The sequence below is a fragment of the Candoia aspera genome, chromosome 4 (assembly GCF_035149785.1).
Source record: "Candoia aspera isolate rCanAsp1 chromosome 4, rCanAsp1.hap2, whole genome shotgun sequence".
In the NCBI taxonomy this organism is placed as follows: Eukaryota; Metazoa; Chordata; class Lepidosauria; order Squamata; family Boidae; genus Candoia; species Candoia aspera.
This window is the reverse complement of record NC_086156.1, coordinates 108,848,175-108,857,616: the sequence shown is the minus strand read 5'-3', so window position 1 is coordinate 108,857,616 and position 9,442 is coordinate 108,848,175.

Genomic DNA, 9,442 nt, shown 5'->3' with positions numbered 1-9,442 from the left:
AATAGCCAGCCATACTACACAAATGGTGAATTGTGCCAGGGAGCAAGATAGGACGATAGTGTTGGCCAGCCCTTTGCCCACCCATTTCCTCATTTGGGAACCTGGCTTAGTGGCCATGAAAGCAAGAACAACAATGGTTGTTTTCCCCAAAATACAAGAAAGAGCTACAGAGAAGATGATGCCAAAAGCAGTTTGTCGCATGAGACATTTCACTTGGTCAGGTTGGCCAATGAAGAGCAAAGTGCAAAGGAAGGAGAGCAGGAGGGCAATGAGAAGGGTCAAAGTGAGGTTCCTGTTGTTGGCTTTGACGATGGGAGTGTCCTGGTGTTTAAGGAAGATCCCCAGCACCACAGCTGAGAGGAAAGAGAAGGAGACTGCAATCATTACCAAAGAAATCCCCACTGGCTCTTGATAAGTCAAGAAGGTTATACTTTTTTGAAGGCAATGATCCCGATCCTTGTTTGGATATTTGTCTTCTGGACATGGGAAACAATCATCTAAATCTAGCAGAAGAAAAGGACAAAACAAAACTCTTCATAGAAACACTATTGTTTTGAAGCATCATCAGTTCAATTTCAATATGCCCTGATTTTTCCTGTTATCTATAGCTTTAGTGAGTTGCAGACAAAATTACTGGAATGCCCTCTACATGAGGCTGCCCTTGAAGACCATTTGGAAACGTAGCTGTTCCACAATGCAGAGGCATGTACAATTCCCATTCACCATGGCTCACCAGAGTCACTCCACTGCTGCCTGAGCAGCACTGGCTCCCCGTTGCTCTCCAGGTGCAATTAAAGGTTCACCTTTAATGCTCTGCATGTCACCAGGCCACGTTATTGTTGAATTCACCCCTTTCCAAGGGTCTCTGCCTATCCCAACAGGTCAGCACACTCCAGGTCTCCTCCAATAACTGTTGTTAACTGATGGGACCTGGGAGGTGCACCTTCTCTGTATCTGCCCCAGCCCTTTGCAATACTCTCCTGTATCAGTTTGGAGGGATACCTGCCCTTTAATCTTTGTAGTCTGGGAAGTCTGGGAAGCCCAGGATCTTCCCAAAATGTGGGATAGAATGTGTGTTGAAGCATGAGGCTGATTGGTCCAGTGCCTGGTGGGAAGTGTGGTTTTGTTTTGTTTTGTTTTGAGATGTGATGAGCCACACAGTATCCATATATCAGATAGGTAGCCATAGATATTATATAAGTAAATCAGTCTGTCTGTCTGTCCATCTATCTATCAGTACATCAGGGTGGAATTAAGAACAAATAGAAGCCAGTGGAAAAACATTACCATTGCAAAGTTACCTTTACTTCCAAAATGAAGGTACAAAGGAAGTATCGTGGGAACTCTACCAACAAACTTTGGTTTCCTGTAAAACCAAACTTAAGAAGGGGCAATCCAAATCTCAGATATCTACTGATCCTCCTGTTTAGAGTGAACTGATTGATTGTAGCTTCAAATATCTCACTGAACTATGAATAAATAGTTCAGTTTCTTCATTGATAAACTATACAACCTAAGGTAAAGCTCAAGATTTTTTAGTCACCATAAGGTTGATTAAAAATTTAGCCCCAATTTATACTTATTAAATCATTGATATATTCAATCTATTCCTTTGCTTACCCATTTGGTCAGCTATCTTCCCTTCTGGACACAGTCTACAGTCATAGCAGCAAGATAATTTCCCTTCCACTTTTATCCTGCTATGGCCCAAAGGACATTTCTTGTTACAGATGGAAAGAGGTAATGTCTGTAAATAAATAAAATCAGAATATGTTCAAAAGAAGAATTTATGTTTTGGGATTCTTCTTTTCATCAGTTATACATACCCAAACTCTGCATTTATTTATTCATTTGTTTGTTTTTCTGTCTGTCATCTTTTTATCACTGCCCATCTCCCACACCAGGACGGACCCTAATCCAAACCTTTGTGTCGTATTTTACAGGTTTGTTTCTGTTTTACATTCACTACTGAATTCCTTGACTGCTCCTTATCTTACACCTATTACATTAATGGTGTGGTTGTGCCAAACAGCATTCTAAAGATCTGTTCTGAGGAAACCAGCACCAGAAGCTGGTGTGGGGAGCTTTCAACTCTGGAGTCCTTCGTTTTCCTTGAGGTTCCATTACATGGTTGGGGTCCTACTTTTACTGTACCTCTTTCAAAGCTTGGTTGACTTTTCTGTTGATACCAAAGGCCACAATTTATTTAAACTTTTTTGAACTTTCCTAAAAATATATATATATTGGTTTTCCATATTGGACTATTTGCAGTCTGGCTGTTTATAGCAGAGTAACTAAGTTTTATTATTTTTTTGGTGGGGGGACCTTACTTTCATTTTTGCAGCTTAGAGCACTTTAAAAACAAATTATTTTTTATCTTCACCTTAATGATCTGCAAATAATACTGATCATTGCCTTACTCACATGTTTTCAAAAAGATGCTTACTTTAGGGCACAACTACCGAATATTAAAATGAGTTCCATTTTTTCTACAGACTGAAGAATTTTGGGAATATGATTCTCTGTCATTATTAGACTGAACTGGGGTATAATACCTCTTCTAAATCAACTTTTGTGGTCTTGGAAATGTAGAAATAGGTCAGAAAGATTTTTTTTTTCTTTATTGGTATATATTTTATTTTTTGAAAAAATGCCTTCCCTTCCCCTTTATTAAATTTTATAGATAGTGTGCAATCATATTAGGAATGGTGATGAAGTTAAATTAGCTGAGATGACTGATTACTTGGTAGATAGATAATAGTTAGATTGATAATCTTCAGCAGAAATTCTTTGTTTTTGAGTTAGATATTTCAATATATTTTGATATATATTCAATATATTTGAAATAAGTTTCAGGAACAAGGATTCTGCTGGGTATTCTATGTATTTCATGAAAGAAATTTTTAAAAAAAATCCTAAAGCAACTGAACTATGAACCAGGATTATCCATTTTTAAGATATAATTATTAATTACTTAATTTAATCTTTATCCCACCTTTATTATTATTTTTTAAATAACTTAAGGTGGCGAACATGCCGAATATTCCTTCCTCGTCCTATTTTCCCCACAACAAAAACCCTGTGAGATGAGTTGGACTGAGAGAGAATGACTGGCCCAAGGTCACCCAGCCGTCTTTCATGCCTAAGGCGGGACTAGAACTCACAGCCTCCTGGTTTTTAGCCCAGCACCTTAACCACTAGACCAAACTGGCTCTCATTGTTTCAAAACTTTGAAACAATATTTTGTTTCAAAACTTTGAAACAATATTTTGTTTCAAAACATTGGAACAATATTTTGTTTCAAGAAATAGTTTGTATCTCTTGAGCTATATTCAAATCTAGAGTTTCACTGGTTAGAAACACATCCTACCTACCTATTGGGAAGGTTTTACACTGGAACTAAAGAAATATTGTAGGTATTTAAACTTTAAACCACCTATTTATACATTAGTTGTTTATGTTCATATCACATCCAAAAGGGAAAAAAAATACCATGAAGGTGCTAAATAGCTTAATCCAAGTGTTGTTGTTGTATTTTAATAATTTATTGACATGGATCAGAGGCTAAATGATTTCATAAAAGTGAAAAATGAGACAGACCTGGTTAAATATGAGGGGCCAAACAGCATCCTTGGCAGAAATGGTGAGGAGCTTGTCTGCGGGAGCCATGGGGTCGATCTTTCCAAGTTGGACTCTCAGAAAGGACTTGTTTGGGAATGTGACCCAATTGAAAATATCAAATCCAGTTACTAATTCCCCACTGGGGCTAAAAGAAACCTCTTCCCCAACACTGTTGTTAAAAGAGATTTGCTGCAGAAAGTGGTGGAGCTAATTGAAGAAAAAATAAAAAAGGAAACAGGAAAGTTATCAGAATTCCTTGAAGGGATAGGACAAGTCACACTTTGTTCCTTTCAATTTGGCCTATGCTTAAAGAAAAGTAACCTGTTAAATTTTGGATCAGCACACACTATTTCAAACAGGAAGACAATTCCATTTTCATCACATGTATTTTCTACCATATCACCTAACTAAAATATTGCAGTTGAAAAATTTTCAGATGAGAATTCCATCACAAAATTGAGAAAGAGAGAAATCCAGCAGGTCACTTTCCCCTGAGTTTTGAGCAATCCAGTATGGTTTACTCAACCTGATGACCTTCTTGCATTTTGTATTTGTGAGCATTACCTTCCATGGGGATTGAACTAACAGCTTCCAACTCCTTCCATTGCTTATTTGACCCTCTTTGAGTTTGGAGGAGTGCATGGCCCTCAGAGCATGTGCCACAGCATAGACTGCATTGTAGATGCTGTAACTCTGTCCACCCATGGTAGTCTCAAACACAGAATTCGGAAGAGTCTCCAGCTTCTCTTCTCCAGTGCAGATCCTTTCAGCATTCCCATCTGTAATATCACTGGAGAATGAGCATTCAAAAGCATCTTTCCAGAAATCCCTAATAAAGCCATCTTCTTTTTCTATGTTTGGGGTTCTCTTCTGCATAAATTGTTGGAACCCCATCAGCTCCTTTGAGTGAATTGCAAAGGAAAGAGCACCGTGGAGAAAATCAATGGGCAAATGTCTTTGAATCAGAATGGAGGTGAATTCCATCTGGGCAGTCATGATCCAAACTTTGGCTTTTCTCTCTTTTGGAATATTTTCAGAATCTAAAACATAGATCATTAGTCTCAAAGGCACCAGGCCTGTAATTTCAGCATTCAAGATGACTGCAATGACTGTACTCCCCATGATCACTTTGTATAATTTATCTGCCTTTTCCACCATTTCAGCAGCCTCATTACCATACATCATTTGCGGGATACATTCTATAAAATCAAAGCAGATTCCTTTTTCTGAAAACATGGAAAGACTCTTTTGAATGAACCTCTCTCTCTCTTCCTCATACAGAGAAATCCACCCAACCCAAGTCCATCCAAAATTCAGCAGTAAGTGTAGGATTCCTTTAAGCTGGTGGATCTCATCTGGGAACATCCATTTGACAAATTGTTCTGCTGTTTCATTAGTTATCAGTGGAGCTGTTCCGTATGTGATCTAAATGGAGGGATGAAAGAGGAAGAAAGGCAAAAAGTGCAATGTGTGTTTATTTCACCCAGACTCTGGTTTTCAGTGGGATACAGAAAGAAGTTTCCTTAAAAATCACAATTTTACTACATGACATCTGCAAGTTAGTACTGCTCATCAAGCAAAAAGGGACAACACTTTGGTGATATTTTTCCTATCTCATGAATTTCTCATCTTCCTGCCTCAAAAATGTCATGATTCTGGGATCTTTCTCATAAGTATTATCATGAAGATCTGACACCTGAAGTTAATAAATAGCAAGTGAACTTCACATCTTGCTCCATAATTTTGTCTCACCTGGGGAAATTTGTAGCTGCACAGAATGGTTGCTATGTTGAGACAGGTCTTAGTAAGGGGTCCTCCAATGACAGCTACTGTATTGGTCTGTTCATTACATTTGTAGTTGGGAATAAATTTATCTTTTGTAGATAGAAATTCCATTGCTAAAAGGTAAGTTGAACTTTCCTCAGTATATTGAGTACTGATGTGGAAACCAAGGCTGACATTGGGTAAAATCCCAGGACGTTCATTGATCTCCTTTACAGCAAATGCCAGAGCCAAAGTGTGTTGGTAATTATGAGTGACGAACCTTCAGTGAGAGTTATAAACCATGTGAATATATTTCTGCTTCAGAACTGGACACATGCTACATTTCAATCATTATATATTCACATAAACACAGAAATTAGCACTATTAGAAGCTAACCAATCCCATGTCCATCCAAAATGAAAGAGTAAGTGTAGTATTCCTTTAAGATGGTGGAGCTCATCTGGGAACATCCATTTGACAACATTTGCTCTGGCATCTTTATTCATCAATAGCCTGATTGTTATGTGATCTCAATGGGAGAAGAAAGAGGAACAGAGTCAGAAAGCAATATTTCTAAAGGAAAATGTGCAAGGTGCATGTGTTTACTTAACCCAATCTTTGAGTTCGAGTGAGATAGAGAAAGAATCTTCTTTAAAGCTACAGAATTATAGAACTCCTTACTGAGGAAAAAAAGGCAGCAGTTTTCATGATTTCCTTCTCATGGATTTCCCATTTTCTTTTCTCAAACATTTCATGATTAATTTGCATCTTTCAAAAAAGAGTTATCATGAAGATCCAACACCTTAATTTAATAAATATCAAGTGAACTTCCCATCTTACTTTATATTTCTGCCTCCCCTTGGAAATTTTTAGTTGCACAGAATGGTTGCCATGTGGAGACAGGTCTTAGAATCGGGTTCTCCAATAACAGCCACAATGGTGGCCTGGTCGTTACATTTATAGTTAGGGACTAAGCTGTCTTTGGCAAAGAGAAATTACATTGCTACACAAAAAGTTGAACTTTCCTCAAGATTGTCGGTAGTAATGTGGAAACCAAGGCAACCATTGGGAAAGATCTCTGAATGTTCATTGATGTACTTTACAGCAAATGCCAGAGTCAAAGTGTTTTGTAATTATGAGTGAGGTACCTTCATTGAGAGTTATAAACTATGTCAATATATTTCTGCTTCAGAATCAGACAGCTGATGCATTTTTATTTTTAGATAGATTGATAAACATAGAAAATGCATCACTTGTTTGCTCTGCACAACTGGAACTTTTAGCAAATAATAGCCTACACTGTAAGGATTGGGAAGCCCTGACCTAGCAGGGATTAGCTAACATTGAAGTAAGTCCACATTTGGAGCCTGGTTTTTTCTGTCTTTAAGATGCTTTTTCTGCAAAAATTGTCAAATTCACATTGTAATGTCCCTTTCAGGATTAATTTGGATATTAGCAATGAAATCCCAATTCAGAGTGAAGGGAAGTGGGAAGATTTATATAATTTCAATCTTATGGAGATAACATTCTACAAATAACTTGACATTTGGGCTTTGCATTCTGTAAAAATGTTCATTCAATTCCATTGTCCCACCACAGAATTTGCCATTCCCTGGTGACATGAAAGGGATTAAAATTCAGAAAGTACTATGGTACATGTAGCCTATTTTCAGGACAGCCCCACAGCCTAGATTAGTCATATGTTTGTCCTCATGAAGTAAAGGATTGTGAACGTTTCTGAGAAAATGAACCCATGTAGTGTTATTATTTAAAACAAGAATATTTGCCTCATTTGAGATCTCAGTATTGGGGGAGGCTCTGTTTCTTTCAGCTCTAAAATTGAGACATCGCTAACAGCCATTGCAATCAGTAATAGTGTAACCATTTTGCAGTTGAACAGAAAAAAGAGGAAGGAAGGAAGGAAGGAAGGAAGGAAGGAAGGAAGGAAGGAAGGAAGGAAGGAAGGAAGGAAGGAAGGAAGGAAGGAAGGAAGGACAGCATTTAGGTGGTGATGAGGATGAGGATGAGGATACTTACAGGAACTGATCAAGCACATCAGAAGATGGAGCATTTTGAAAAGTGATCTCATTGGAAAGAAAGAAGCCCTGATAAATAATGGCAGCAATGATTAAGTCTCCAGACTGATAATACTTGTGAAAAATTGGAATGGGACCACTGAGTGTGCAGTTGTGGACAGGAGAAACACACATCACCATAGGAAAGAAGAGTAACGTCAGTGCTCGAAATAGAACCAACTCAGTGTAAAATATGGTCATTGTCGACATCAAAATGTGGCTCAAATGTTACTGTTCAACTGAGGAACTGGGTCACAATCAACCAGCCTCTCATGAGTATTATGTAAAGGGAAGCAATGAAGTATCACAGGTTAAACAGGCAGCCTTCTTATTCTCACTAAATGTAATTCTGTATTTTTGAGCTGGTATTAATATAATGCAATGTTTTAACCTGGGGTCATGGTTTTCTTGTGTTTACTGGGATTCTCTTGAGACATGGCAAAAAAGGACAATGATGATACGTAATTTGATAATTACTTGGGAGATAAGAGCTTACTTAGAATAGTACTTTCTTTGCAATATGTCAAAAGGAAACATGTTTATCATATCTCTGCAGGACTCTGTAGTGTTGCGAACTCTTAAAAACTTAGACATGAAGCAGAAAATTGGGGGGAGCACCTTCTGCACAAAAAAAGAAAAAAAAAGGAATTTTTTTTCCAAAGATGCTGCCATGTTGGACAGATACATATCTATAAACAGTATCCAAACTTTCTTCATTCAAAGGCTGTTTAAAATAAATGCTTAATACATGTTCTGCTATGAGAATGTCAGGATAAAATTATTGCTTTGAGGTCAAGGATGTTTTGAAAGAAGGAATTTTTCAGTTGTTGTTTAATTTTTTTGATCCCGCCCCTATTTTTTTTATAAAAAATAATTATTTAGAATAAATTATAATATAATATAAACTATAAAATAATAATTATTTTATAAATAATTATAATCATAATAATTTATCAATTTCATAAATAATTCAAGGTGGGGAACATACCAAATACTCCTTCCTCCTTGTATTTTCCCCACAACAGCAACCCTGTGAGGTGACTTGGGCTGAAAGAGAGTGACTGTCCCAAGGGCACCCAGACGGCTTTCATTCCTAAGATGGGAGTAGAACTCACTCTCCCCTGCTTTCTACACCAGAGCCTTAACCACTAGACCGAACTGGCTATACATAATGCTGAAGTCATGGTATCAGTCAATGTGTTAAGTTGTACTTATGTTCTCCATAAAGAGCAGCTATCTATCTATTCATCCATCCATCACAAATCACCTGCCTATCTGTCTATCATCCATCATCCATCATCAAAAGTGATCTCAAAAGATGGAGTAATGTAGAGCCATCTTGGTTAGGATCAATTGGAAATAAGAAAATGAAAGTATTACCTGCGAACCTGCGTGCCTGAGTTCCTGAGGTACCATGATCAACTCGTGTCTGTCAATCAAAGTGTTTTCTGCCTATGACCTACAAACAGAACATGACGATGATTGTTGTTTATTTATTTAGTCGCTTCTGACTCTTTGTGACTCCAGGGACCAGCCCACGCCAGAGCTTCCTGTTGGTCGTCAACACCCCCAGGTCCCCCAGGGACGAGTCCATCACCTCTAGAATATCATCCATCCACCTTGCCCTTGGTCGGCCCCTCTTCCTTTTGCCCTCCACTCTCCCTAGCCTCAGCATCTTTTTCAGGGTGTCTTGTCTTCTCATTATGTGGCCAAAGTATTTCAGTTTTGCCTTTAGTATCATTCCCTCAAATGAGCAGTCTGGCTTTATTTCCTGGAGGATGGACTGGTTTGATCTTCTTGCAGTCCAAGGCACTCTCAGAATTTTCCTCCAACATCACAGTTCAAAAGCATCGATCTTCTTTCTCTAGGCCTTCCTTATGGTCCAGCTCTCGCAGCCATATGTTACTACAGGGAACACCATTGCTTTAACTATGCGGACCTTTGTTGTCAGTGTGATGTCTCTGCTCTTAACTATTTTATC